Here is a 6,472-nt window from a genome sequence, read left to right on the forward strand (position 1 = left end):
AAGAACTGAATAGCATCCAAACTGTTTAAGTCAAATCATGTGTTCATGAGACTCTACAGAACATGTTTGTGACTCTGAGAGTTTAACATGCTAGAAGAGTCTTGATTTTGCACTTTCAACCAATTATTAATGCATTAAAAGTCATTTTGAAGGATCTTCCTAAAAAGTTCCCATGGGACAAAAATTTCTTCTGTGCCATATATCTCAACTTCAGTCTTGAGACCTCAGTGACAGATGTGAGCAGCAACCGCTCTGCCGCAGTGCGTGGAGCTGTTGGTGCCGCTGTGGGCCGGGGGTGGTCGCTCCCGCCAGCACAAGCAGCGCTTGCACGGCGTAGAAACCAAGGAGGAATGTAAACTGCATTTGCAGGTAGGTATTACTGATGCAACATGCAGTCATATTCTGCCTGAAGAGTTATATACAATGAATTCGAAAGAGCCAGTCACAAAAGATCTTATTCAAACCTTGCATATCCTTCTGCCTCTTTACATCTTTTTTGTAAACTGGAATATGTAAGAAAGAATGAGCAGAAAGTGTCAGAGCAGAGCGATTACAGAGCAAATGAAAGGAACTGAAGAAGAAAAAAGAGGATTTGAGTGGTGACTTTACAAAAATTACTTATGTAAAGAGGAAGGCAAAGCAGAAGGAATACTGTATTTTTTACTAAGTCAGTCATGCATAAAAATCAAAGACGAGACAGTTGACTTCTAGTCCTAAACTTGCCAGATGAGCAGGTGACTTTGGGCAATGCACTTAATTCCCTTTTGCCTTAATTCCTTCTTTAACACAGAGGGTGAAAAAAGCCTTGCAAGCTCTTTAAGAGGAAAGTATTTCTAGAAACAAAGTTAAGTAAGAAAAGAGAAATTAAGTGTTAAGGCTCATATATTTATTTTTGTCCACTGCTGTGCCATTTGGACTGATGGCTCAAACTTATGTGCCCCTAGTCCTAAACTGGGGAAAGGAAGTAGCTTTAAATGAAGATAAAGAACAGTATAGCATATTTTACCAGTGTAATAACAGCTTTTCTTGATCAATCATTAACATTTCTATTAGATCAAGTAAGGAACACTGAGATATTCACACTTCTGACAGTTTCTGCTGGGAAACAAACAGTGTAATCTTACTAATTGAGAGAAGAACGCACCGCTGGAAAACGCCTGTCAGATCTCTAGATCTAGTATTATTTTGATTTATGTCACTTACCGTCAGCCAAAATCAGCTCTTCACCATAACTGACTATGCACTGACTACGCACACACGTAGTAAGAAACAATTCTGTTTGATCGTAACAGACAGACAAAGCAGCCACAGAGACAGAAGTACAAAACCTTTTGCTGCGGGTCACGGAGGCTGTCCCTGGTGGGCGCGGAATTAGAGCAGAGGCCTCGCTAAGACCAGGCATATACCGACTGCTGGGCCACACCGCCCGGCAAGCCGACGCCGTTGGGGAATGGAGGCAGCAGTGAAAGGCGCGTCTCCCCTTTGCCAGGCAAGGAGCCATCCCTTAGCTGGGCGGCATCTCCCTGCCTGTCGCGTACTTGGTGTGAGGGCATTTCTAGAACGCCTCTCTCGCTTTATCAGCTTCCGAAAAAGACTGTAGTCAGATGGTCTAGCGGCTCCGTGGTCCCCAACAGGTTTACTACACGGCTTGTCTTTGCCTTTTAGAGTTGTACAAATGCATGCAAAAGAGCAATATTTTTACTTGCATTCGAAGTACAATAAAGAAAACATCAGCGAAGTGTTCAGGTGCTCACTGATATAACATCATAGTTATTCAATGTAGGAAGTGTAACAAAGGTATTTCATAAGTTCCTCTTCCAAGCGTACATTGGTATACGCTCTACACGATTCCCAGACCTGCTCGAGGAAGAGTAACGTAACCCTCTCACTGACACGGGTGGGAGTGTGAAAGGACAATGCAGTATTTTAGAATTTAGAAAAAGAAGCCTTAGCGTCTTTCTGTTTGGCATGTAATTTCTTTTCAGACAAAAAGCTAGGCACATTTTCAGTGAGCTAAAAAGAAAACCTCTATATTGAGCTTGTACAACTCAGATTTTGCCTTTTTTTTTCTGAGAAGCTTAATAAATAATGAATAAAGCATGCATTTAGGTTCATCTAACTCTATGGCTTATTAACATGTAAAGCAATTTTTCTACCTTTTTCTTAGATGAGAAAGACATTCAAAATATACTCATTTTGCTAAGAGTGCTCTCCCCTTTTTTACAGGAATTGCCACCAACTCCAACTATGTCAGTCCTTAGTCTGAAGCTGTGAAGAATAAGACTTCCATTTCCTGGCTGCAATTAAATGTTATGATGTTAGTGGAGAAGTAATGGTACTCTGGAAAAAATTGTCTGATTTATGCTTTGTTAGTTCAGAATAAGTTAGCAGCCTGTTTTTAGAGAAATACATGCTCTGCATACCTCATTTCAAGGTATTGCTTTTTTCTGTCACTTAATGAACTGGAGTGAAAAGAAAGTGTTTGAAAGAAACATTGCTTTAAAAGGCAACCTACCTACACAGAGTTGCGTGTTAGTAGAGCCAGCAATGACCTCTTGCGTTTATCTAGGTTTACCCCGTGTATTTTCCTCTGCTCTTTACCACAACGTTGCGAGTAGCACCTTACCTTTTCCATCCTTGGAGATCTGTAGTAACAGTATGTTAAGGACTTCCATTAAAAATCTGTGATGCTGGCCAATTACTCTTATCAGAAATATTTAGCTGAAACCTTTCTTTCTTTGCTTGGATCTTTCCTCGGAGACTATACAAGACTCTGAACACTTATGTTCTTAAATATTTTTAATCTAAATATATATGTAGCCAACATCATTTACCTCCAAGACTGCTCTTTTTTTGGCTCATAAATCTGGCTTTATTGTGTTTATCAGGAGATTTCTCTACTGCAGTGAGAGAAATTTAATATTGTAATTGTTAAGTATGCCCCATGGCTTTATGTCAAGTTATTGCTGACTTCTTCCATTGTACCAACTCTAATTAAAAAAAAAAAACCAACTTTCTAACTTTTCATTAAATTCTTATAAAAGAAAGGAAAATAATTACATAGTTTGAAAGAAAAATGTGAGGCTTATTTAAACCATTTCCTATATTCATTTTTCCTCCAGCTGTATATAATTTGTTTTGTTACAGAAAACTTCTGTTTGACAGTCTTTTAGAATTGCATTAATAATGTATTATATTTTACTTCTGGAGAATAAAAACGAGGAAAAGTTCATTTTGAAATGTTTTTCCTGAGTCTAGTCCTCTCCCCTTTAAAGAGGAAACAAGATAAAATGACAAAGACGACACAGAGAATAATAAATAACATTCTGCCTTTTGATGATCAATCTTGCCTGCAATTTTACTGCTGGGAAATTACACTTCCAGCACATGGTCTTATGAACCACTACAAAACCTGTAAATTATTTACAAGATTCATGCTGTCTAAGCTGTCTTTTTTTCAGTAGTTCTAAGAATACTGCAATACGTGGATTCTTCTTTGCTACCTAATCAACACCCTTTTTAGACAACAAGCAAACCCGAAAAGACACAAAAAAGGAGAAAGAGTGAAATGTAGGAAAGAAAATGAAGGAGAAAACAACTCCAAGCCCAGACTTTTGCCTGTAAAATAAAAAAATTTGTATGACAGATCAAGCTGTATTAGGAGGTTTGGCAATTTTAAATACATTTTGATTTTGGGCCTCTGCATGACAGGTACTCATCCCATGCTTTATCTGCTGTCACTGTTGGTTCTGCCTCATTTTAGATATATGTTCATGTCCATTGTTGTAATTATCTCAGACTAACTATATATTCTGGTTTTGCATATACTTCTATTGTGACTGAAAATTTAAATTTTCCATGAACACAAAACTTAATGGAATGTGTATGTGGTTTTGAAATAGCATGCATATACGTTAAAGCTAATTCTACCAACAATCCCACAACCTAAACCCACCATGTCTTTTCATAGTCAAGTCATAGAATCATAGAATACTTTGGGTTGGAAGGGACATTTCAAGATCATCTAGTCAAACCCCCCTGCAATGAGCAGGGACATCTTCAATTAGAACAGGTTGCTCAGAGCCCCGTCCAACCTGACTTTGAATGTTTCCAGGGATGGGGCATCTACCACCTCTCTGGGCAACCTGTGCCAGTCTTTCACCACTCTCATTGTGAAAAAAATTATTCCTTCTATCTAGTCAAATCATAGCCTCTTTTAGTTTAAAACCATTACTTCTTGTCCAGTTGCAACAGGTCCTGCTAAAAAGTCTGTCCCCATCTTTCTTATAAGCCTCCTCTATGTGCTGAAAGGCTGCAATACGTGTCCCCAGAGCCTTCTCCTCTCCAGGCTGAACAAGGCCAACTCTCTCAGCCTGTCCTCACAGGAGAGGGATTCCATCCCTCTGATCATTTTTGTGGCCCTCCTCTGGACCTGCTCCAACAGTTCCATGTCTGTCCTGTACTGAGGACACCAGAGCTGGATGCAGGACTGCAGGTGGGGTCTCAAGAGAGTGGAGTAGATGAGCTGAATCACCTCCCTCAACCTGCTGGCCACGCTGCTTTGGATGCAGCCCAGGATACAATTGGCCTTCTGGACTGTGAGCGCACATTGCCGGCTCATGTCCAGTTTTTCATCCACCAGTACTCCCAAGTCCTTCTCAGCAGGGCTGCTCTCCATCCCTTCATCCCCCAGCCTGTGCTGATACCGGGGGTTGCCTCGACCCAGGTGCAGGACCCTGCACTTGGCCTTGTTGACCTTCATGAGGGTCACACAGGCCCACTTCTCGAGCTTGACCAGGTCCCTCTGGATTGCATCTCATCCCTCAGGCGTGTCAACTGCATCACTCAGCTGGGTGTTGTCTGCAAATTTGAAGAGGGTGCACTTGATCCCACTGTCTATGTCACTGATGAAGATATTAAAAAGTACTAGTCCCAATAGGGACCCCTGAGGGACACCACTTATCACCGATCTCCATCTGGACATTGAGCCATTGACTACTACCCTCTGGATGTGACCATCCAACCAATTCCTCATCCACTCAACTCCTTGAACAGCTGGAATTTTGCTTTCCTAAACTTCAGGGTCCTGACTTTACTCTTCACCTGACCCTTATCCCTCATGACTGCAAACTCCACAGTGCATGATCACTGTAGCCCAGACTGCCTCCAATCTTGACATCACCGATTAGCTCACTTGCATTGATGACCAATAATAGGTCCAGTATCGTGTATCCTCTAGTAGGGCTGTCTATTACCTGGCTTTAGAATTTATCTTTAACGCATTCCAGGAGTCTCCTGGATTGTCTATAGCTTGCTGTGCTATTTTCCCAGCAGATGTCAGAGTGGTTGAAGTCCCCCAGCAGGACAAGAGCCTGCAAACGCGATGCTTCCTGTCGCTGGAATAAGAAGCCTTTGTCAACAGGCTCCCCTTGATCGGGTGGTCTGTAGTAGACACCAACCACAAGGTTCCTTTTGTTGCTGCAGTCTCTGATTCTTACCCATAAGCTTTCAACCTGCTCATGGCTATTCTTCAGGGACATCTCTTCATACTCTATCCATTTATTGATGTAGAAGCAATGCCTCCAACCTTCCTTCCACGCCTGTACCTTCTGAACAACCTGTAGCCATGGATAGCCATACTCCAGTCATGGAATTCATCCCACCAACTTTCAGTAATGGCAACTAGGTTGTAGCTTTCTAGCAGCATGGTGGCTTACAACTCCTCCTGTTTGTTGCCCATGCTGTGTGCATTGGTGTAGAGACACTTCAGCTGGGCTGTTGGCCATATCACATCCTTAGAGGAACACCCCTTAGTTCCTTTGAGGTATTTCACTAGTTGAATCCTATTACCTCAGGACTCCCTGGCTCATCTCTGTAAGACTTCAAGGGTGTTCCAGTGTAGCCAGCACATCTCAGAGCAAAAGGCTGAGGGCCCTCGCTAGCACCCCATCCCTCTAACTTTGGCATGTCATCCCACAGATTGCCACTGGCAAGGCTGATATTATCCCCCTCCCCTCTTCAAGGCTAGCTTAAAGCTTCTAAAGCAGTCCAGTTCCTAATTTTCCATTTGAGTGTAACAGGACTTTGATCAAGACAGCATGAGAATTTAACACATGGCCTTGATTTAATAACATAATCTAGTCCAAATTAATAATGAAATCTGGGCCAACAGACACTTCAAGAAGCTCAACAAGAATTGTAATGTTCTGCATCTGGGAAGAAATTGTCCCTTGCCCCAGTACCATCTGTGAAGTGACTGGCTGAACGGCAGCACTGCAGAAAAGGATGTGAGTTACAGTGGATGTCAAGTTGAATATGAGCCAACAAAGAATTCTTACTGCAAGTAAGGTAAGACAACTACTGAGTAAAGGCCAGCAGTCTGAGGGACTTATTCTCTCTCTCTACTTGGGACAGTAAGGACTACCGTACTGAGACCCTCCCAGGGATGTGGAGAAACTGAAGCGGGTTCAGC

General features: G+C 42.0%; 1 protein-coding gene across 1 annotated transcript in view; it reads right to left on the minus strand.

The window, feature by feature from the left end:
• LOC104616779 (Kv channel-interacting protein 4) overlaps positions 1–6,472 on the minus strand; it is a gene marked incomplete at both ends in the record, with an annotated part of 43,900 nt that overhangs the window by 6,594 nt on the left and 30,834 nt on the right. The window lies entirely within an intron of this gene.

This window comes from Phaethon lepturus, unplaced genomic scaffold (genome assembly GCF_000687285.1).
Source record: "Phaethon lepturus isolate BGI_N335 unplaced genomic scaffold, ASM68728v1 scaffold14232, whole genome shotgun sequence".
Classification (NCBI taxonomy): domain Eukaryota; kingdom Metazoa; phylum Chordata; class Aves; order Phaethontiformes; family Phaethontidae; genus Phaethon; species Phaethon lepturus.